The 25,122-nt window shown below is 42.9% G+C and overlaps 1 protein-coding gene across 2 annotated transcripts in view; it reads right to left on the reverse strand.

Moving 5' to 3' along the window:
• The window catches only part of LOC150088151 (docking protein 1-like), a 263,117-nt gene that overhangs the window by 29,681 nt on the left and 208,314 nt on the right, over positions 1-25,122 (reverse strand). The gene's annotated exons all lie outside the window — the stretch shown is intronic.

The following is a 25,122-nucleotide window of genomic DNA, read 5'->3' on the forward strand; positions in this document are numbered from 1 at the left end:
CCCAATCCTGTGTCACTTGCTTTTCACCCCTAACGAGCTGCATCCCTACACTCATATTTCACTGCATACTTTTCATCCCAAATTACGGACTGAAATTTCTACCATGATTACGTGCGAAAGCTCCAGTTCTACCACTAAACAAGGGCCTGTTCCTGGTAGCCCACCTCAGCCCAGTGTCCTAACTAAGACTCCATCAAAGAGTGGTAATCTTGTATTGAAGAAGAAGAAAAAGGACAGAAAGAAGATCAAAGAACCAAGAGCTGGCATCTCCCTAGCTGCATACCCCTCACAAGATGAGGGTTGCCCACTGTCTGTGGAATCTGATCAGGGCCCTGATGACCCATTATGTTCTGCCTTACCAGCCAGCTCTACTGCTACCTGCCTTGGCCCTTACCATTGCATCTGGTCTCAAATCTTCACCAAGGCTAGGAATCTCTCCACCCTCTTCTGATTTAACCTCTTTGCATCAGGACACCTCCAAACTCCAACAGGCACCTAGTGCTGATGTTCCAAAAGCCACTGCTGATTCAACTCCTTTGCACCACGACATCTCCAAACTCCACCAAGCACCTAGTGCTGTTGTTCCAGGAGCCACTTCTGATTCAACTTCATTGCACCAGGATATATCCAAACTCCACCAAGCACCTACTGCTACTCCAGGAGCCACTTCTGATGCAACTTTATTGCACCAAGACATATCCAAACTCCACCACACACCTAGTGCTGCCGTTCCAAGAGCCACTTCTGGTTCAACTACTTTGCACCAGGACATATCCAAACTTCAACGGATTCTAGTCTCATTCCTGAACAATGATACCAACCGTTTCACTAAGACAGCAGGTAATTATGTCCAGGAGCTATGGTCAAGTTTGGAGATCATTACTACTCAGTTGTTAATTGACAACGAAAAGCTGAGAGCAGTGAATGAAGAGCTGCGATCGAGGATCGCTGTGCTGGAGAGGGTAGTAGACACGTTTTCCAAGCTTCCTGTTGCTGTTGGTTCTGAAACCTGTTCTTCTGAGAACCACAGATTCTCATGTCCTTGGACTGAGGACACCTCCTACGCAAGCGTCGCTCGCAAAGGAGAAACCCTGACCGCTACTCAAGAAAGCAAAATACTGCGGACCCCAGTTGCCATAAGCAAACCACAGCACTTGCTGCTCTTGAGGGCCAACGAGACTTCGGAGCTGAAAACGAGCAATGATATAAAAGAATTGGTCGCCAAAACACTCAAGACTGATTACAGAAGTATCAAAGTAAAATCACTGAGATCTATCAGAAACCGGGGTGTCCTTCTGGAAACAACTACACAAGAGGATTTGTCTAGTATCTCCGCCTCCAACTCCTTGGCCACTGCAGGTATTGTCATTACCCCACCCAGGAAATCAAATCAAATCACTCGCTACTGATTTATGACACGTCTAAAGACTTATCCAATGAGGCTCTCATTGAAGACCTTTATTACAAGAACCTGGCTGACTCTGGGTTCTCTTGGGAGGAAGTAAAAGTTGAAACCACAGTAAGATTTGCCATTAAGGCCAAATCCAGTTTGATAGACCACCGTGTTGTTAGTCTCTCTCCACGCCTCTACAAGTACATATTATCAACTGATAGAATCTTCCTTGGCTGCAATGCGCACAGATTCCGTCCATTCACAGTGGTAACAAAATGTTTCCTCTGCCTGGGTTATGGGCACACCTCCCAGAATTGTTCCCACAGCTCCCCCTCTTGCGGACACTGTGCTCGCAGTGGACACGTTAATGCTGAGTGTCCCCACCGAGATGAAGAGCCTAGCTGCATAAATTGCAAAAGGCGAAGACGGGAACATAACCATTCTGTCCGGCATATCTCCTGCCCAGAATACCAAAGAGCATTAGAACTAGTACGGCAAAGGACTGCTAATGTTTAGTCCAACCAGCTCTACTCTTCGAGATGGTTCCATCGCTAGCCCCCTCCACTATACTGAAAATTCCCCTTCCATACCTGGACCCCGGAGTCTAAAGATTATGCAAATCAATGGACACAGGTCACATACTGTGGCAGACGAAATCCGCCTTGCTGCAGAGAGCCACTCTGTTGACATCATCTTGATTCAGGAGCCGTATGTCACTAGGACCCATTCTCTTCTCTCTGCAAAAATCACCGGGTATTCTATTCACACCCGCATTATTCAACCTGCCCAGGCAGATGCCAAAACATGCATTGTGGTGCTTAACAGAGATCTGGATGTCTTGGTCATTCAGGGACTCTGCAACCAGTTTGCAACGTCCATCCAAGTCACATACTCTGAACAGTCCTTCTACCTGATGTCACTCTACTGCCCACCATCAGCAGATATCAATGACTCCCTTAACTTCTTGGAGTACGCCCTGGACTTCATCGGCCCCGAATCACTCCTCATAGCCACAGATGCCAATTCAAAATCACCATTCTGGTTTAGTTCTACTACCGACACCCGGGGAATGCTGGTTGAGGACTTCATCATCAGCAGGAATCTAACGATCCACAATCAGCCTAGTCAATATACAACTTACAGCAGCTCCATTGGAGAGTCAAACATTGATCTCACCATTTCCACAAGGAAACTTAGCCCTCTAATCTCAAATTGGGAAGTTATTCCCAACTGGACAATTAGCGATCACAGAGTTATCCTGTTCTTCATAACATTAACTACAACTATAAACACCAATGAAACTAGGATTCCGGACTTTGTTAGATTTTCCAACAGAAATGTTGACTGGGAAGCTTTCGAAAGATCTATTGTCTCAGATTTCCCTCTCACGGATCCAACCCAATACAGTGTCCGCACTGCTGACGAATTAGTTACCACCTTGCAGCAAGCTGTCCTGAAGGCCTCTTATAAATCTGCCAAGAAGAAAATCTTCCGTCCCACTGTATGCCCTCGGTGGACTCAGGAACTCACCTTGCTTAGACGGTCCGTCCACCGATCTCGCCGATTTTACCAGCGACACCGTGACTGGCCAGCCCCAGAAGTTGCACGACTATACAGCGACTACATCGCTAAGAAAAATGAATACACAAAGGCTATTGCAACTAGGAAGAAGGCAACATGGTCTGACTTTGTCAGAGAATCTGGCACGACAAATCCGTGGGGCCTGGTCTACAAGATCATGCGGGACAAAATCTACAATCCGGACATCTTCAGCACAGTGATTGCAGACTCCGGGGAGACTTCCAACTGGCTGGACTCAGCCAATCACATCCTGGATAAGCTATTTCCACCAGATGACACTGCTCAGGACTTGTCTGAGCATACTGCCATTCGTACTGCAAACAACAGTTATGAATCAGATGAAACCACAGAACCTTTCACCTTGGAAGAATTATCAGCAGTTCTCCAAAATATTAACATCCAAAAATGTCCAGGATTAGATCTCATTGAATACAGTTTCATCCTCCGTCTTCACAAGCTTCGGCCAGAGTATATACTCTTACTGTACAACATATGTCTTCAGGAGGGATGTTTTCCTGTGGACTGGAAGATCTCGCTACTGAGACTAATTAAGAAGCAGCACAAAAACCCTACTGACCCGCGCTCTCACCGTCCAATTGCGTTACTTGCAAACTTTGGAAAAATACTGGAGCGGCTTATGGCACTCAGGACCACAGCTCTCTTTCAAGCACAGAATCTCCTCTCCCCCTGCCAGTATGGTTTCACTCCAGGACGATCCTGTGAGGAGGCTCTCTTTGATCTAGTTCTGCACATAGAAAACTCTGAAGCAAAATTTGAACTTGCCATCTTCATTGACTTCGAGGGCGCGTTTGACACTGTCTGGTGGGACAGTGCTCTGGCACGCCTCCGGACAGCCTCCTGTTCCAGCCATCTCTATGGACTTTTTCAAAGCTACTTTTCAGATAGAACAGTAATTCTAAAGTCAAATTACCATCACGTCTCCAGGCCAGTCACCCGGGGGTGCCCTCAGGGCTCAGTCCTGGGACCCCTCGTGTGGAATATGATCCTACAAGACTGGCTTTCCCGCTCCTTTGCTAATACCAAGATTGTTGCTTTTGCGGACGATCTCACGATAGTTGTGTCCGGCCGCTCTCGCAAAGCCATAGAAGACAATGCTAATCGGGTCCTTGACGACCTCTCTTCCTGGGCTGCACTAAATAAACTACGGATAAATCCAAGCAAGACTAAAATGATGCTGTTTAAAAATAAGCTGGACCTCAGGCGGCCTCCGCAAGTTAAAGTCTCTGGGGTACAACTTCCCATTGTCACACAGACCACTGTGCTAGGGGTGGTTCTGGATCACAAATTAAGCTTTCACCCCCACGTCATCCATCTCAGCTCCAAGGTGAAAAAAATTTCAGGCTCAATCATCAGAATCACCAGGAATGAATGGGGCCTGTCCAAGCGGTCGCTCCAGCTGTACTATAAAGCCGTCTTCCTTCCAATCGTGACGTATGCTGCAGGTGCTTGGTTCCACCGAGCTAGATTGGTTAATATGACAGGCAAATTAGGCTCTATACAACGGACAATGCTTCTGGCTACCCATAGGGTATGCAGGACAGTATCCACTGCTGCTATCCAGGTCTTAGCTGGGACCCTTCCACTGGACTTGTATGTAACCTTCCGTGGCCTGACCTTTAGAATCAACAAGAAAATTCCAACCAAGATCTTAGACATTGAGCTAAACCTGAACACTGACCCTAAGGCAGAGAAAACACGCTGTTACAATGAGATGATAACAAGATGGGCCAATTCCACCAAGGGAGCAGTTACAAGGAGATTCCTGCCGGATGTGACTTTCCCCTCCTCTAAGTCGGCACAGAAGTGGCTCTCTCTAACTCTTGAGACATCGTTCCTAGTCACTGGGCATGGCTCATTGAACGAGAAGCTCTTCCAACTAGGCATAATACCCATAGACGTTTGTTACTGCGGGGCCAAGGAGAATTGGTTCCACCTTCTCTTCGAGTGCACTTTCTATGAGGACCTGAGGCAAGACCTGGCAAATACCATCCAACTCACTGAAAACCAACTGTACATTCTGTTACAGGTCCCGGGTGCCAAGCTTTTCCGTGGCCAAGCGATTCTCGTGCGTTTAAAGAGCGTTTTTTGGTAAGCGACTAGGTTCTATTTCGCTTTCTCCCTTACTTATTAAACCTTTTCGTTAAGTAGCTTCATTTTCTTAAAAGTACTAAGAGGTGAGCCCAGAAGAAGGAAAGAACCTTTTTCTTTAATTTAGTACTCCTACTAACTATATTAACCTATACGCTTGGCCACAAGCGGCACTGCTCCTGCCTCCCCGTGGCGGGGCCGGTAATCTGGGTGGTAAAGGTAAACCCCCAGGGCCAAAAGGAGCTAACATGGATACAAATAATTATCCCCCTTTACAGCCATTGAGCTCAAGACAAGAGACTCCCGATATTGACCATGACTCTGTTCACCCAAAAAGGCTTCGAACAGAAGCAAAATGTCCAAATGAGATACCGAATTTCTTGGTGGTACATTCGTTATCTGCCCAACCTGTAGGCAAGTTACCACCATTCTTGATACAAAAGTGTTTAGAGTCTATTGCAGGGTCACCAAAAATGGTGAAGCGACTACAATCCGGAGACCTCCTGATCGAAACAGCCACCTCAAAACATTCTGAACGGCTGTTAAATACAACATCATTTGGGGGGCTGACAGTATCAGTTACTCCCCACAGAACCTTAAATTCATCAAGAGGTGTGATCAGTGAGTGGGACCTAATTACAGTCTCCGAAGAAGAACTACTCCAAGAACTTAGTAGTCAAAAGGTAACAAGTGTAAAAAGAATCATGAGTAAAAAAGATGGGAAACTAACTCCAACTAGAACCATCATTTTAACATTCAGTACTCCAGACTTACCATCCTCAATCAAAGCTGGCTATTTGAATTGTCGTATTAGACCATATATCCCGAATCCTGTTCGTTGCTTCAAATGCCAGAAATATGGTCATTCACAGCAGGCATGTAGAGGTGACCCCATTTGTCCCATCTGCGGAGCTAAAGAACATACTCAAGCTGATTGCTCGGCCGCAACCGCTGCGTGTCCAAACTGCAAGGGAAGTCACCCTGCCTTTTCCAAATCTTGCGAATTATGGATTACAGGGAAAAAAATCCAAAAATATAAAATAGAAAATAACGTTTCTTTCCCTGAGGCACGTAGGCAAGTTATGTTGAGCATGCCTAGCAGTCGAACCTACGCTGCTCGCACTAGAAACTATGTATCTACTGGAGCACAAACAGATGTATCAATTCCGCCTAATACCTCAATGACTAATTGGCTTAAATCTACTCTTTCAAATTCAAAAAAGGAAAATCCTCAAAATAAATCTAGCAAAGCTACAAATTCCCCAATCAGTATCCCTAGTGATACTGAATCGGTCCCATATGACACAGAGCAAAGGAAATCTGACACAGGTTCAAAAAAAATGGAAACTCCCACCAACAGTATGGAAGTAGATGAGCGTTCAGATAATGGGGAGCCCATTTTGGAACTCCATGCAAATGACACCATGGATTCCGTACGCCCCTATTTTCCGAAAAAAGATAAAATAAAGCAAGACAGATCGAAATGCTCCACTTCTAAAAAACAGTCAGAACAATCGACCACAACTAAACTCAAATAATGTCTAATATCATACAGTGGAACTGCAGAGGACTAAGAAGCAATTCTGATGACATAAAAGATTTACTGATTCAATACAATCCGATAGGAGTATGTCTACAAGAAACTTTCTTATCATCTGAAGCTTCACCAAAATTTACAAATTATACAATATATAGAAAAGACAGGATTTCGGAGTCTCCTGCTCGCGGAGTAGCTGTGCTTATAAAATCAAACATACCGTCCAGGCAAATTCAGTTACAAACTAGTCTAGAAGCTGTGGCAGCACGTATTTCAATGGGTATATCAATTACCCTAACTTCTATATATATTTCCCCTTCTCAACCATTTTCAAATACAGATCTTGATAATTTGGTTATGCAACTACCATCTCCAATCTCCCTTCTTGGTGACTTTAATGGCCACCATCCATTATGGGGGTCGCCTGCGATTGACACAAGAGGCAAATTAATCGAAACATTCATGAATAATAACAACCTAACTATACTAAATTCTGGATCTCCCACTTATATTAACCTATCTACAGGATCTACTTCTGCAATAGACTTGTCTATCTGCTCACCAGCAATTCTCCCAAGTATGTCATGGTCAGTGCTAAACAATCCTTTAAACAGCGATCACTTTCCAATCCTTTGCTCATTACAAACACGGGTAACTGCAAATCCCGAGGTCCGATCCACCTGGAAGTTCAAGAAGGCAAACTGGGAGAGCTACTGTACCCAGGTCCAGTTAGACAGGAGTTATGTTCAGCAACATCCAATTGAAGACGTAACTAACTACATTACCAATCAGATACTAAATGCAGCAAAAAATTCAATCCCGAAGTCACAACCTCACAAGTACTCCCACCATAACAACTGGTGGAATACAGATTGTTCTAATGCCAAGCGTGAGAAAAACCGTGCTTGGAACAAATTCCGTAAGTTTCCGACAACCAATAATCTAATAGAATACAAAAGACTTAAAGCCAAAGCAAGGCAGATTAGGAGAAAAGCCAAACGTGACTCGTGGATCTCATTTGCCTCAACTATCACCAAAGACACTGACCCACGATTCATTTGGAGAAGAATTAAAGCACTAAATGGAAAATTCACTCGACCACCCTCTCTAATACTCTGTTGGAATGGGAAAGATCTATCGGCACCTAAGGAAATCGCCAATGCGCTAGCAGAATCATTCTCTACAATATCTGCTTCTACTTCCTACTCGATCTCCTTTCAGCGCATCAAGGCAGATGCAGAACGCCGCAAAATTAACTTCTCCACACAGCTCTCACTTCCATACAATCAACCATTTAATATAACAGAACTCAAAGAATCCTTAAATAAATCTTCAAATAGTGCGGCCGGCCCAGACGACGTACATTACATCATGCTAAAACAATTACTTGAAGAGGACTTACGTACCCTATTAATTTTCTATAATCGAATCTTCTCAGAAAATGCCTATCCGCTTTCCTGGCGTCATTCTCTCATACTTGCCATACCAAAACCAGGCAAAGACCCTTCTTTGGTTAACAATTATAGGCCAATATCTCTCACAAGCTGCATGGGGAAAATTTTTGAAAGAATGGTACATACGAGGCTTACCTGGATCTTAGAAGCAGAGAACCTTTTAACAGATCATCAGAGTGGCTTTCGTAAGAACAGATCCACTCTTGATGTCCTTATCAAAACTGAATCGAATATTCGCAACGCCTTTGTCATGAAGCAACATCTAGTCATGGTCAATTTAGATATTGAAAAGGCATTTGATACTACCTGGCGACATGGTATTATTATGGACCTTTATCATCTAGGACTAAGGGGTCATCTCCCTCAGATAATTCAGAATTTCTTGCGCCACCGCTCTTTTCAGGTTCGTTATCAGAACGTACTGTCTACACCCCATATTCAGGAAGAAGGAGTACCGCAGGGATCTATACTCAGCGCAACGTTATTTGCAATTCGAGTCAACAGCATAACTAGAGACATCCCCAAAACTGTGGAGGCATATATGTACGCGGATGACATCGCCATCTGCTGCCAATCGCAAAGCATGAACACCATTGAGCGTCAACTCCAACTTGCCATTAACAGAATTGAATCCTGGATGTCACGCAACGGATATCGTCTAGCTGTACAAAAGTCTACCACCACTCACTTTTGTAAGAAACGTGCTGTCCGCCCCCATCCTGAATTACGGCTAAACAATTGTCCAATACCAGTAGTAAATAGCATCAGATTTCTCGGTCTGATTTTAGATAGTAAGCTTAACTTCCAAGCACATATCACATATCTACGAACTACTTGTCTAAAACAGTTGAACATGCTTCGATCAGTCTCATCCATGTCGTGGGGAGCTGATCGGTACTCCTTACTTCACCTCTACAAATCTCTGATTCGCTCACGCTTAGATTATGGTTCTCCCGTATATGACTCAGCTAGGAAAAGCACATTAGATCGGCTGAATGTCATCCAGCACAGTGCCCTGAGGACTGCTCTGGGCGCATTCAGGACTTCTCCCATGCAAAGTCTTTATATCGAAGCCCACGAGCCTCCATTACATCTTCGTAGAAAAACATTATTGCTTTTCTATGCTTCTAAGATAGAGAGTCTTCCATCGCACCCCAGTTGGGAGTATCTTTATCACACTCGGTGGGATTCCTTTTATGAGAATAAGCCACATGAAAATCGACCTGCTTCTCTCAGGATCAAAGATCTTATTCTGAGTTGGAACATTGATTTAGCTGATATTTTTCAGAACACAACTGCACCTATTCCACCTTGGACGTATGTTTGTGCCTCACATGACACACATTTTCTCCAGTGGGGGAAGAATGTCATATCTCCCAATAACATGAGACAGTTGCACTCAGCTCATGCTAATCTTAACTCCGATTTCTGTAAAATATATACTGATGGGTCCAAAACTGATAGTATGGTAGGTGCTGCAGCTGTCTTTCCTACATGTACAATTTCAGCCACACTACCTTTATCATGCAGTGTCTTCACTACTGAACTTTATGCCATCAAGTTAGCACTTAGTAAGATTATTGAACTTTGCATCTCACCCGCAATAATTTACACGGATTCCCTCAGTGCTATCAATGCCATAAGGAAGAATTTCTCCTCTTCTCATCCTATATTGAAAGAAATTCATTCCCAACTATTTTCCTGTAGTATGTCCAATCTGTCAATCTGCTTTTGCTGGATCCCTGGCCATTCTGGCATTCCGGGAAATGAAAGTGCAGACTTTGCCGCTAAACATCCTCAACCCACTCTCTCACAACAACCTCAGATTCCATACACTGATTACAAACCTGTTATTCGTAAAGCATGTTACCACAACTGGTCACAGATATGGAAAAGGAAGACTAACAGCAAACTTTACCAAATAAAACAAGAACCAAAGCTGTGGCTCTCTTGCTTCAGACCAAACAGACGTGAGGAAGTGGTGTTGGCAAGGCTAAGAATTCTTTTTTTTTTTTTCATTTATTTACACACTCAAATATTATGTACAATTTCAAGAAACATAAACAATAATCTATATACAATTTTATGTACATTTTCATTCTCATATATATAATTACTCTAGCATATATATATATATATATATATATATATATATATATATATATATATATATATATTTTTTTTTTTTTTTTTTGTTCACAATACAGTTGAGGAAACACAGTACAAAACACGTGTGTGTGTGTGTCCTGGTATCAAGGGTGGCCCCTAGGCATAGCCCATCTCCACCTAGTGGATCTGTATTGAATGTAGGACCTCTGCAAAGGAGCAGCCACCACCTGTGCAGCTGCTATCTGGTGCCTGTCCCCAGGCGCGAGTAGCCAGGCTTTTTTTTTTAAACCTTTTACATGCCAAAGTGCACGAAATCCCGCACCCACTGGAGGTAGTGCAATACCAGTGGGTGCCCGCTATCCCGCTCACAGGCTGCCCAGGCCTAGAGCCTGCAAAAAAAAAAAAAAAAAAACAAGGCTGGAGCTCCAAAAACCCATTGAAGTCACACAGCCAAGACAAACATTTTTAAAGAACTGCAATTTTCAATAGCATTATATATCAGTTATCCTGTTAAGTTTAGCATTAACAAGGAAATAAACTGTTAACATTGATCACTATTTACATTACAGTGAGATTTACCAGTCTCTCTGTTTGACAGTTCTAGCAACAGAATTTGAGAATTATTTACAGTCGTTTTACAGCAATATTAGTTGTTACTTACCAATAGTTACATGTATTTCTGTTTTGTACAATTTTAAAGACAATCCAGTAGTCTTAACTGTTCAGGAAATATATAGTCTCATTTAATTTCTTCCCCGGTAGGATCTGAGCTTGTAGAGTAGGGCTATAGAAGTTCCTCAAGGCGATTTCCATGTAGATAGTTCACATTGTATTCCTGAGCTTGAGGCAGGAGAGGAAGTTCCCAGCATGCATTAAAGCACTCGGAGTAACACTAGCGTCCTTGCAGAAGGGTTTTCTATACGTGTAGCATTACATCAGTCAGAGAGAAGAAATTGGAGTTTTTTGTGTTCAATTGGCTTGATGGCATTTCAGATTATTGCAGGATTCATCCTATGGGGAGAAGATCTTATTTTATTTATTTCCCCCCCGCTTTTTAAATAAGATTTCATGAGAGAGAAGCGTGTTGGGGTGCGCAGAAGTATGGGTATTCTTAACTGTACGTTAAGCAATTATTTACAATTCTTCGAGGTTAGCTTCCTAATAATTTAGGCCCGTTTATACACAAAGCTTCTTGGAATCCCATCCAGCATCACTTAGAGGAGAAAGGGGTCTACCTGCTATTTCCTGTTGCGTTGATGGCTATCTTCCTATATGTTCTTCCCAAAAGTGAGTTAATCCGGATCATTATGACACTACAGTAGAGTTTCTAGCCGCAATTCTTTTCTTGAAAACTGCCGCAGAGAACTGTTGAAATGTAGTGAAGACATCAGAATTTTCGACGAGCAAATGTACATTATTTTCTGAGAGATTATTTATTTTACTCAGCAGTACCTGTCTTTCATTCGAATAATCATTACATTCAAAGAGAACGTGCTGCCATGTCTCAGATGCTCTGCAGTGACAGAAAGGATCAGGCTCAAGGCTCCTTTCGAAAAGTTTAGCCCTGAGCGATCCGTGGCCAGTCATTAGATATGATGTAGTCATGCTAGGCACAAACCATTTTGAGACTGTGGGTAATGATGCGAATTCAACATTTGAAATGTATCTTCGTGTAACCTCACCGTGTTCACTTTCAGCCCATCTTTGCTGCCAAACAGCGGTGAGTTCCTTCCAGAGTCTTCGTTTTTCCTCTTTTATTCTGTTCGTAGGGTCTGTTACAATGTTAAAAATATTTACAGAAATTCCTTTTTTAAGATTGTAGATCATACCCCTGTAGGAGATATAAAGGTCCAGAGGCAGGGTTCCTGCTAGAACTTGTAGAGCATTATTCGACACCGTCCGAGGAGCTTGTAGAAGTGTGAGCAACACCGAACGCTGTAATGAAAGAAGTTTAGTCCTGGTCTTAGTTTTTGAGACCCTCCAGAACCAAACACCTGCTGCGTACGCAGCAATTGGTAGGAAGATAGTCTTATAGTATAAAGACAACGTCTTTTTGCTGAGGCCCCATTCTTTTCTGGAAATCCTTGCAATTCCAGCCGTGAAGTTTTTAATTTTCTCAGAAATTTTGGATACGTGAGTATGAAAGTTTAGTTTGTCATCGATTGTAAGTCCCAAGTACTTGGTGCTGGATACGTAGGGGATTTGTGAGCCATTTAGGATAACTCTGGGAGGTCTGCCATAATTGAAATGCTTTCGAAAAACCATGAAATTAGTTTTTGTAGGGGAAATTTTGAGCTTATTTAGATTGGCCCAGTTGGATAAATCATCCAATATTGTTTGGATCTTTTGTTCTAAGATTGTTCTCGACATTCCAGTAACGCCAACCGCCAAGTCGTCTGCATATGCAATTTTTTTGCAATCTCCATTTTTCTTTGTCAGCCATTGGTCTAAGACTGCATTCCAGAGGAGAGGCCCCAGGACTGAACCCTGCGGGCACCCTCTGGAAGCAGTCGTGCTGTAAGTCAGGTGTTTGGCACAAACCTTGATCTGTCTGTCTTGAAAGTATGATCTCATAATTTGGTAGATATGATTATCACACATGGCTGATCGTAGCGACCCGAGGGCGCTCTCCCACCAGAGGGAGTCGAATGCGCCCTCGAAGTCCACGAACACCACCAAGATATACTTGCTGTGAGAATCCTGGATGTATTTCAGAAGAGAAATTATAGCATCTTCGGTCGAGTGACCCTTTTTGAATCCGTGTTGATGATCTGAGCACAATTGCTGGTCCGATAACATGCTTGCAATTCTGGGAGAAATTAATCTCTCAAAAAGTTTCCCTAAGTTAGCCAGGAGGGATATTGGCCTGTACGCCCTTGGGTTTGTTTTGACTTTTCTAGGTTTATATAAAATTTTCAGTAGAGCTAGTTTCCAGGGTTTGGGAAAAAGTCCTTCGAGGAAGCATTTATTGTACATATTCAGTAGTATATTGGGAAACAGTTTAAAAAATTTCACAATTACCAAATTCTCTAGCAAGTCAATGCCAGGGCATTTTTTCTTATTGAGTTTAGCAGTAGCAGCTCCTAGTTCCACGAGAGTGAAAAGGCAAACATCGGTAGATCCAACATAATTCTGGTTTTTCCTCCTGATCTCTGCCTGTTCTGGAGTATCACAGTGAGGTAGATCCTTTGGAAACAAATTATCAACGATCGTTCCGACAGTAGAGTGCCAGTCTGTTGTTTCTAGGTTATTACTAATTACAGTCTGATAGATATCTCCACTTATCAGTTTATTCCTCATTATTTTATATATGATCCCCCAGGGGTTGGTATTCCCAACATCTTTGACCAAGTTTTGCCAGCAGGTCCTCTTACTTTCAGATATGGCTCGATGGAATAATTTTCTTTTCTCTCTATAACTGTTTTTCAGCCTTTCAACGTCCTCGTTAGAAAGATGTCTACTACGCTGATATAAGCGTCTGGCTTGTTGAGTTTGAAGCCTCAAATCAGAAAGCTGAGCGTTCCACCATGGCACTGAAGGCTTTCTTATATGTTTCCTTTTACTTGAGTTTGACATAGCTATATATAGATGTTGCTGAACAGTGTCTACATATTCTGAAGCCGATAGTTGGTTTAATGCTTCAGCATCCTCTCCATTAAATACTGTGCGCAGATAATCCTCGAATTTTTTCCAGTTGACTTTATCCGTACGGTATCTTCTTAAGTCATGGACAGTCAAGTCATTGTGTTGGGAGTTCTTTGATTTGTTGAACGTGATAGCCCTGTGATCGCTGTTCACCAAGGAGGGTTTTACGTCCCAGTTTCCAGTTTTGTCATCCATCCTTATGGAAGTAAGTGTGACGTCAATGTTTGATTCTCCGTTGGTAGTGGAGAAAGTAAATGGTTTATTTTGTACATTTTTAATACAAAGGCTGTGAGCCATAATTAAATTTTCAAATTGGGCTCCCCGAGGATCAGTGAAGCCACTGTTCCAGAACGTCGATTTGGCGTTCAGGTCCGCCGCCACCACCAAGTTATTATTTGCGAATTTATCACAGATCTTGTCTAGTAGGTGCAATGCTATATGCACATCTTCTGAGGGGGGACAGTATAGTGAAGTTAGGTAGAAAGAGATGGAACTAGAAGATACGAGGATACAGGTAGCATTCGCTGAGCATTCTCCTGTAATCGCAGTAATAACTAGTTCGTTATTAAACACAACAATTGCAGTTTTGGGTGGAGGATCACAAGTTGCTATGATTCTAGTGGAATTGGGGTAGCCCATGATTTTATGCGCTGTTCCACCTACTTGGGATGAATAATATGGTTCCTGTAGACAGACAATATCATAATTATGTTCTATGGCTACATTTCTGATCTCATCAGCTACGGCTCGAGAGCGCTGTGCGTTTATCTGTAAAATTCTAATTGTGTCTGTATTTTGAGAGTAGCCAAAGTTATTTCTGCTTGTAGTTGTATTATCCATCAACGATACGCTTATTTGCTAGTTCCATCGCTTTTAAAAACTCGGGGCACTTTCCATCCCTGACTGAGTGATTGGAGTCCTTGTTCTTGCGTTTACAGTTTATGCATTTTGGTGATTCTTCTCTGTTGGGGCACTCTGCGAAGATGTGACCCCCATTGGCACAGTGACTACATGACACGGTTTTATGAGAGCAATTTTGTGCAGAGTGCCCGTAGGCCAGGCACCTGAAACATTTGTTAACTACGGTGAATTTTCTGAACTTATGCGATGTAAAGCCTAAATATATTCGATTGTTTTGAAGTAAACAGTGGAGAAGTTGAGAATTGAATCCAATCACCCAGTTAGTAATACTGTTTCCAGAACCTGAGCTGAACCTAAATGTTGTACCCTCGTTTACCTCCTGTTGTGAGAAGGAATAATCTTTTAAATTTTTATGATACAGGTCGTCCAAGATATCTGCCTTACTATAATCTTTTGGAACTCCATAGACTAGAATTGTTGGGTTTGACATTTTTGGCTTTTCTATTGAAAGTCCTGCATTCTTGAGTGCAGGCAAAGTACAGATTTTGGTGGCATCAGATGAGTTTGTAGTCTCTACTAACAAACTAAGAATTGGACATACACATCATACCCATCTCCACTTGCTATTGGGAGAAATTCCACCTCAGTGTTCATCCTGTAACAGTCGGCTCACAGTCCGCCATTTTCTGCTTGATTGTCCCTTGCATTCAACCATCTGGTCAAACACTTTTCAATCAATTTCCAGGCTTAACGTATCACCTGATTTATCTCATATCCTAGGAAACAATGCAAATATTGAAGAACTTTTAACATACTTAAAATGTATTGGCCTATACAACAGTATATAATTTAACAACTATAAAGATAGGGTCATGCAATTAAACGATGAATAGACACAATTTGGCCTCAGATACCCTTGTATCTTTAAACCCAATAACAACAACAACATTCTGTTACAGACACCACAGAACCTTGCTGCCTTCCAGAACTTCTCGACACAAGTATTCACGCGCAGGAAAGCCTCCTACAGAATAACGCAGGCTACTAATGGGGATCCCCTGACAGCAGCTTAAAAATTTTATTTGTAATTTATTTTATTTTTCTTCGTGATAACGTACTTTTTTTTTCCCCTTCATTCCTCTCCCCACTAGTGTAGCTTCTCTCTCTCCTTCTCTCTCTCTTTTTTTTTTTTTTTAAATTACACCACGGGATTTTTTTTTTTTTATTATTATTTTTTATTTATTTTTATTATTATTATTATTTAATTTATTTATTTATTTATTTTTTATTTATTTATTTTTAATTATTATTATTTATTTTTTTCTTACTTCCTCTGGAATGGGCCCCCAGAGGAACCTGGTCCACCTTTTGACAACATCAGGTGGGTCAGAGTTTCTTTTGAGACGGTACGTGTTTTATTGGGATTGGCCCACTTCCCGTGGTGTGGACGAGTACCCAGAATCATCTGTCCAGGTGACTGATGCTTCTGGGTAGCCAAGAGGCCAGAACAGAACACACATAATACACACAAACCTACGTCATTCACATTCTGGCCCATTTGTAGTGATACTGCTCTTCACAGAGATACGAGGCGGAGTTGAACAGACGTTCTAGGAGCCGTCCTTTACAAAACACATGTCCACATGAACAAAACAGCCAGAGTGACGCGTCTCTTCTGCCCTCTAAAGCAGACTAGTAACACTTTCATTACGAGATTCCTGAAAAGTACAGAAAACTTAACTGCTTTCCGTTCATATATCGATTCCTTTTGTATATGAAGGATTCCTTGTTCAGACCGTCCCCAATACATTGAAAAAATACGTTGAGCGAACTATACTTTCAAGTATTTCTTTGTAGTTGGAGTGGGCAATTGAAATGTATGAACCTTCTTCGCTGATGGTCACTATTAAGATAGTGAACTTCATTAGCAGAACTTATAGCTTCCAAAGGTAAACTTTCATCATTGCTCATCCGAAAAGGACGGCGATGCTACCAACTGCGCTAACACACAGTTGGAATGTTTATAAGCCATTTTCATAAGGCGGCTGAGTTAGTCGTTCTCACATGAGGACAACGTTTTTTTTTTTTCTCCCGGCAAATCGGTTTTTTTGTCTAGCAAGCAGGCAGATTGACCATAGAACACATGAAGTGCATAGCTTTTGTGAGTGAAGAAGGGTATAAAGAGTTTGGAGTGAATTCGGATACTTCTTGAATTGTCAGGTATTAAAATAAGTTAAAAGTATACTTAATAACTGGTGATATCAGTGATTGTGGGGTTCTAACGATAATAATGGCGTCAAAATGGCGGCCATTATGAGGTGGGAGGAGTAGTCTGATTATTCATAGTCAGAATTACAGTTTTGTCTGAAAACTATTTCAGGAACTAATATTTATTATTATCAATAGGGATCAGTAGGAAGGAATAGTCTACTTGTTTATTGCTCTGCAGTTGTTTTTTGGTAATCTACCAGTCGACTAGTTTTCACTGCTAAGTAATCAGTTTGAGTTTAGTTGGTATTAATATTGTCGTTGAAGTTGCAGATTAATTATTACTAATTGGTGGCTAGGAAGGTTGCAGTTCAGTCAAGCTGATCTGATCGATTCAGCGATTTGATTTTCAGTGTATGGTAATTGTAACACTTGTTTGTGGTGTAGACAGATAATCGAAATTAATAAGCATTATGGAAGGATCAAGTGGAACAGTCAGGAAGCAGACAGTGGGATCTGATACAGGGGAGGACGGTTACCCCCTACTTCCACCTAAAATGCAGCAGTTGCAGGAAGAGTTTATAAAAGATGGGGAGTTTGTATACTCTAGAGGACGTAATCAGGATCAGTACAGAGCTTATGGGAACACGGCTATTCAGTGAGCGCATGAAGAGGAAGTTAGTGAACAGGTAGCTGCGAATACTGAGGTGCAACTTGTATCTAGTCAGGACGTTGAAACCATGACTGATGAGCTATATAATGTACAAGATGTACCGTCATTGTGTGACGAAATCTCTAAAATGAGGAAAGACATTAGGAGCTTCCCCTTGGCAGAAGTTAATAAGGTTACAAAGAAGGCAGGAAACATAATTATGGACAACTGGGCTAAGTTAGAAACAGTGGCTACAGCTGTATTAATAGAAAATGAAAAACTTAGAGCTTTAAATGCCGAGATCAGTAAACGGGCGAATTTACTAGAACATTTAATTCAAAACATTTTCTTCTGAGCCTTATAGTAACACTGAGGCCGACAAAAAAGTAGAGTGAAGAGGAGGGTGTAATAGTCAAGATCATGTGCAAGTGCATGGGGTGGAAGTAAAGCGTACTTATGGGGAGATAGCGAGTAATACTCGTCCCAAGGAAGGAATACCTAGGGAAAATCTTATGATTCTTCGAGCTTCTGATAGTAGTGAGTTTAAATCGAGTTCTAAAGTGAAAAATGCTGTGGCAAATGCTTTAAAAAATGAATTTAAGTCAGTGAAATTGTTATTAGAAACAGCTATAAAGACGGATTTGGTGAATGTAGCTGCATCGGATTCTTTGGCGTCTGTTGGTTTAACAACGGGTGTTCCCAAAAAAGGGCAACCCATCTGTGATTATATATGATATTTCTAAGGAGTTAAGTCAGGAAGATATCATTGAAGAATTATACTGTAAGAATTTGGAAGAGCGCGGGACCACGTTCGAAGAAGTTAAGAAAGATATAAATTTTAGGTTTACGACCAAGTCTGGAAGTACAGCTTTTGTACATTGGGTTATTACTCTCTCCCCAAGGTTATATAAGCTTATATCCACACTGGATCGTTTATACTTGGCAGTAAGTTCGCATAGGCACCGACCCTTTACTATAGTCTCCAGATGCTTTTTATGTCTTGGTTATGGACACGTTACGAAATATAATAATAGGATTCTTTATTAACATAAATTTTATACAATAGTGATTTCTTACACAGAAAGCCAGAGGAATCTTAGAATTCGCTGTTTATACAAGTGATTTTGTTTAATAAATAAAATAATAACTACGTAATTAATAGATAAAAGCAAAGATGATAATCAAAATGTAAAAATGAGGTAGTAATTACAGCGAAAAAGGACTACAAGTTGAGCAGAACATGAAATGACATCGGCTAAGATCGGCACTTACATAAATGTCCTTTACAAACAGCAAGATGCCATCGCGATATGCCTTGTCTATAGTCCACAGGTCGATGTCGAACGAGTTGAGTGTCCAGAGTCACATTTGGAAAGTGTCACTTGAAATTCTGTAACGGCTGGAGCCTTGAGCACAAGGAGGGGGTACTACGGAGATGGCTGCCTGGCAAACGCCAACCAACCGTGTTCCAGATGTTGATGTGATCCTGCTGAGCTGAGCACAGATGAAGGAATGACTTTATTTTTAGCACATGGGCTCTTTGGACTGTGGGCGTATATTGCAGGTTGCAGCAGAGGGTAGATTTAGATGTCGTGTAAATCTGGTGCGACACAAGTTGGCCCACTTCAGCACCCAGAATTCGAGGCCCCACAGTTTCCTGAGTCTGGTTAGTGTTGCCGCCGACCAAACATCCACGGCATAGGAGAGTACACTACAGAAGTAAGTTGCAAGGTATTTCTTGATTTGCTTATTGTGCGTTTTGCACAGATCAATTTTCATTCCCCAGAACGCTCTCAGGGCTTTGGAATACTGAGCTTAGTTTGTTTTTTTTATAGGTGAGGTTGGCATCAAGGATTACTCCTAGGAATTTGACACTGTCTGTGGGAGTCAGAACATTTCCGGACGTAGAGAAGATGCAGTATCAGCAGAAGTCATCCGACTTGGCGTAAAGTCGAGATAGTTTGGCTTCTCTGGATTGACTGACAGGCCAAAAAATTTGGCACACTTACAGAATGTATTTAGGTAGCTGTTTACAGATTCAGAGGAGGTTCGTCTTTCTTGTGAATCACAAACATGGCGTTTGCATGGCAAGTAGCATACAATAGGAAAGCTCGAATTTGATCCATTAGTGGAACGAATATTGCTGCAAATAGCAAGGCTGAAAGAGAACCACCTTGTGGAATCCCTACTTCAACGCTTTTAGTGACCGTAATGCCATCGCCTTTGAAGTGAAGCATTCTCCTAGATAGCAAATTATTGAGGATCTCGAGCATGTTTACGGATATCCCGTAGAATCTTTCAAGTAAGGCAAGAAGGGGTGTTATTTGGACTGAGTCGAAAGCAGATTTCATGTCCAGAAAAATGGTGTGAAGATCTTCGTTATCATTCCAGGCGTGAAGTATTTTCTGTGATAATGACTGTAGGCAGGTTACAGTAGATCTATTAGGCATGGCATAATGGGTATGTTCTGGCCTATGCGCAAAAATTGCGAGTGCTACATCATTATAGATGCACTTCTCGAGGCATTTCAGGAAGGGAGAGGCAATTGACATTGGCCTGAACTCAGCCAGTCTTTTCGCACGAGGCTTTTTCGGAACTGCCACGACTCTGTATGATAACCAGCTTGAAGGAACCTGTGCAAATTTGAGTACTTTGTTGTAGAGTTGAGTGAGCTCTTTGCTGATGAAATAAGAAGCAATTTTTAGACTAAAAAGAGGTATTGCGTCAATTCCTATGGTGGACTTGTCAGGTAGTGAATTTATTTTTATTAGTTGTTCTTCGGAAATTTCTGTATTACTAGAAAGTGAAGAAACGTTAAACGCTTCGTTCCAAGGATATGCTTCGAACACACGGTGATCTCGCTTAAAACGCAGCACATGCTCACACCATTCCTGGACATCTAAAGATCGAGGGGTGCAAGTATGACTTGTGGACCACACACGTTTTTCCCTGGATAGCCGGCCGTTCATGAAATTGTCAATAGCAAATTGTTTACTCTTCTGGCAATCCATCCTAATTTTGGAAAACTTGGTCTATGACTCTCGTGAAGGCGTCTTCTTGTAGGAGGCATGGGCTGCCTGTTTTTCCCTAAAGGCCTTAGTCAGGAGGTCATTACACCATGGCCTTGAGTGGGAACTAAGGATGCAAAGTTCGGACATTGCAGACCTTGCAATGAATTCCATCCATCTCGAAAGCCAGTCGGCAGCCTCATTTATGTTAAGCTCAGCCAGTATGTTCCATGGGTAAAGTTGGAAAAGGGTAGTAACTTTTCAAATGTTGATGTATTTTGGATTGTATACTCTCCTGACAGTGTTTGTAGTTGTGTACATTCATCCTTAGATGCCTACAGAGATATTATCGCAGCAATCAGAACGTGATCGGATGGGAGGAAGTTCTCAGTTATGGTCAGGATTTCCTTCACTAAAGGGTTTGAGAAGATGCGCTGCAGGGTGGCATCGCCATGTGAGGGAGGAACATGAATAAGACCAATGCCCATTTCCGACATGTTTAATGACAGTGTATCTAGGAGCTTCTTTGTGGCTGGCAGTGGAAGGTTAAAGTCTCCGAGAATGAGCTTTTGCCGATGATTGATTGTGGATAACAGCCATGCCGTAAAGTTAAGGACAGAATCCTCAGAAACTGGTGGAGGGAAATAAACGGCACACACAGAGATCGACAAACCAGCAATTCTGTAAATTCCAAAAACAGCTTCTATGTCACCTCCTAGATAAGTGGATGCCTTAATCAGGGGGAGTGAACTCCTTTGACAGATTGCTACACCGCCACCTCGTCTCCCAATTCTATTAGCAGCCAGCGTGTGATAGCCAAGATTTGAGGTGAATGCAGCAATTTCCATTTCATCTCTGAGCCAGGTTTCAATCAGAATGACGAAGTCGTACTCTACGAAGGAAAGCAAATCAAGTAGGCCATCGTTTCTTTGATACTCCTGATGTTTTGTAGGAAACATCGAATTTTTACTTCGACAGAAGGTTGTACTATAATGAGATTACTCTCGGAACAGTATTTGCTTTTCATATAATGATCCGAAATCTCGTCCCGGGATCGATGTCGCGTTCAATGTGTCCTCTTACTGGATATTCTAACTGGAATGCGACCGGTCCGACGTTCGCTCGTCATCTCCACGTTAGACATCCACAAGTTGCACCCGCTCTCGGATATAATTTGGGAGACTCCGCTAGAGGGGACAGGTAGCTATGCTGGCGCAGTTATGCATTGTTGTGGAATGGGGGTCGGGCTTGATAAGTTCTTGGCCTTTAGTGTCCCATAGTATGGCATTACCAACAGACCTCTGGGCTAGTATTCGGCATTGAGGTATTTTGGTAATTAGGCCCATCAATCTGAATCCTAAAGGAAGCATAAGACGGATGCTTGGTATTAATTTTGAAAGGCTTACCGGGTATGCCTAGTTCGATCAACACTGCTTGAATTTCTTCAACTTTTGTCAACGGATCCAGCTTGCTAATGAAGGTATTTGCAGGAGTATTGGTGGCTTTGCGATCTCGAATTCTGAGGCTAGTATTAACTACTCTCGTGCCAATCAAGGTGGTTTTGCTGTTTCTGGAATACCGTTGGCGTAGGGATGCTTGCGTCGAGCCGACCGGGCTAGCCGAGTGGGTAAAGTACCTGCCCGGCAACCCAAAGGTAAGTAAGTAAGTGTAAGTGTATTTAGGGTCAAACGGCACAAGGGGTTCCCCCCATCTCCGCGTAGTTTACATTGTGGGTGAACCAGTTGACTGGAAAAGCCAGAGATTTAAAAGTGTATGGACTTTGTATATGTGTGATGCCTTGTACCGTTGTTCATCTGGTCATTTAGCCGCTGGGCCCCTACTGAGGCCCAACGTTGCCCCACTTACGCCCCGTGGAGGCAGACCAGGAACCCAGTAGTCTGTTTCACTCTGGCAGGTCCTGCCACTTAATTTCCTGAGATTTCGGCGGCTAGGACCTTAAAAAAAAAAAGAGACAGAAACGCGTCGACGTAGGGGTAGAATCGCTTAGTTTTGCTAGGCCAAGTTATGGGCGTAAGGTAATTTAGATATGTTAGGTTTTTGGGTAGGGCTTTCGCTAGCTTATAGATAGAGAGGGGGGGAGGCAGAAGGCTGGGGGGAGAAAGACAGAAATATGGGGCCAATAGAGTAGGTAGCCCCAGTTTTCAGTGGGACATGCCCATGTCCCACCAGAGTAGAAGATATAGGGTGGAGAGGAGAGGAGGACGAAAATGTCCCCCCTCCCCCCAGGGAAGTAGGTTTAAAGGTGAAGGAGGCTAGAGTGCCCTCTTCAGATCGCCATATGGCTATTGGCAGCTATTGTTTCAAGTTTCTTTACTCATGGGGCAAGCTCCGTCCTTGTGCTTGTGTCCCTCATCTTTAGTTGCAGCCTTTACATTGTGCTGGCTGGTGTCTCAATAGTGGTACTTGATGTCAGTCATTGTAGATGGTGATTAATGTCCTTCTCCTGATGAAGAGGTCTTGTGCGAACTGGGATAATGCTCTATATTCATCCTCAGTATCTATGAAATGGGATTCCAATCCTTTTGGTAGGTATCTTATTTTTGTTATAAGTACTCCTCTGAGGTCTTCATATTGTGGGCACTCGTACACTATGTGATTCCAGCTTTCTGTCTCCCCGCACGTACAGTTTGGGTCCTCAGTGAGTCCGAATCCGTGCAGCTTCTCATTGTAGGGTCCGTGTCCTGTTATTAGAGATGTCAAATGGTACCCTGGGAAGTACCAGGTCGGCTGTTTTGGGTAGATTTTCTGGAGGTCAGGTAGATATCTTCTGGTTATCTCACCCTTGGTGGTCTCCGTCCATCTTCTCTGCCATAATTTTAGCAGGTGGTTCTGTAATCTAGTTTTTTCCGTTTTTAGGTTGTTCGCTGGGTCAGTTGTGTAGTCCAGATGTGTGGCCGCCACTCCCCTGGATAGCAAGTATAGCAGACCTGTGCGAACGACCTCCAGGTCCAAAGGAAGCGCTCCAGCGAGTACCTGTAGTGCTGGAGTACTCACTGTACTACACGCACGCGTCGTAGTTAAGAGTATGGTCCTTTGGATCATGTCCAGAATTCTTCTATTCACTGCCAGTGCAGTTTTTGGGAACCAAATTGCTGAGGCGTAAGTAATTGCTGGGAGAAACGTTGTCCTGTAATATAGCGTCAGGGCTCTTTTTTTGAGTCCCCAATCTTTCCTAGTAACTCTGGCTACCAGTGCAGAATAGCTCCTGATTTTTTTTCTTATGTACTTTAGGTGCAGCTGGAACGAGAGGTTGTTGTCCAGCACCACGCCTAGGTACTTAAGTTGGTTTACAAACTTAATGGTGACATTGTTAATTTTTATTTGCGGTGGTCGTCGCAATTGCAGGGTTCCTTTAAGCAGGATTGAAGAGGTCTTTGTGGGTGAAATTGTTAGCTGGTGTTTTGCGGCCCATTGCTGGAGTTGCTGCAGTGCTTGGTTTGCGTGGGTTTCCAACTGGGCCCGGGAATCCGCTCCCACGGTCAATATCAGATCATCAGCGAATGCTTGTGTCCTGACGGGTCCCAGATCCATCACTAAGAACTCATCTAACACCATATTCCACAGGAGTGGTCCCAGCACCGACCCCTGCGGACAGCCTCTGTGTACTTCTCTTGTGACCTTATGGTATTCTACATTGATCTCCACTCTTCTATGTGATAAATAGTTTTCCATGACCTTGAATAGGTTTGTTGGCACCCGTGCCTCCCTCAACCTCGCCAGGACGCTTGGCCACCAAAGTGAGTCAAACGCCCCAGCAAAGTCAACCGAGATGAGAAGCAGGTACTTGTTTCTACATTCTTGTACCGTCCTGAGTAGGTTTCCCAGTGCGTCCACTGTCGAGGTCCCTGGCTTGAAGCCATACTGATTCGCGGCATGGAGTCCAGCTTTTCCGTAGTGAGCAATTATTCTTCTGTGAAGTAGTCTTTCGAATACTTTACTTACCACCGAGAGCAGTGCGATGGGTCGATATGCATCTGGGCTTTCTGGGTCGCGGGTTCGATTCTCGCCTCGGGCTTGAATCAAAGTACTGCAAAAAAACCTTGGGAGGTGCAATATGGCCACAGAAGCCGATGCGCCAACAACTACCAAATCAAAAAAAAAAAAAAAAAGCTTGCGTCGTTGAGGTCCAGGCATCTGGCCTTGCTGTGCTCCATTCATGCCTGCAATGTCAGAGTTCCGTTTCGTAGATTTTAGCATGGCGCTATTGGCACCGTCTGTAGAGAGTAACTATATCCGTTTCGGGTACTAGCGATAACTCAGGTGTGGGAGATGGGCGTTCCTGTGGGCCAGGACAAGGGAGCCTAGTGTTCACGGGCAAGAGACCTTGTAGTAGGCTGAAGGACTTTCGTTGATAATCTTCAAGTTGGCTCAGAGGTACCCCTTAGCGAGCTATTTTCTGAATGCAGTTTTCTTAGAATGCCTTCAATAGTTTCAAGTTTCTCAGTGTTACACCCACAAAAAGCGCACCTGACTTGAGCCTGTGATTCCGTTTGAGAACAATTATCAGTAACCCCAGGCAAAAGCTTGCTGTTCGTAGCCGGTTC

This window comes from Mastigoproctus giganteus, chromosome 3 (assembly GCF_048544385.1).
Source record: "Mastigoproctus giganteus isolate SK-2022 chromosome 3, ASM4854438v1, whole genome shotgun sequence".
In the NCBI taxonomy this organism is placed as follows: Eukaryota; Metazoa; Arthropoda; class Arachnida; order Uropygi; family Thelyphonidae; genus Mastigoproctus; species Mastigoproctus giganteus.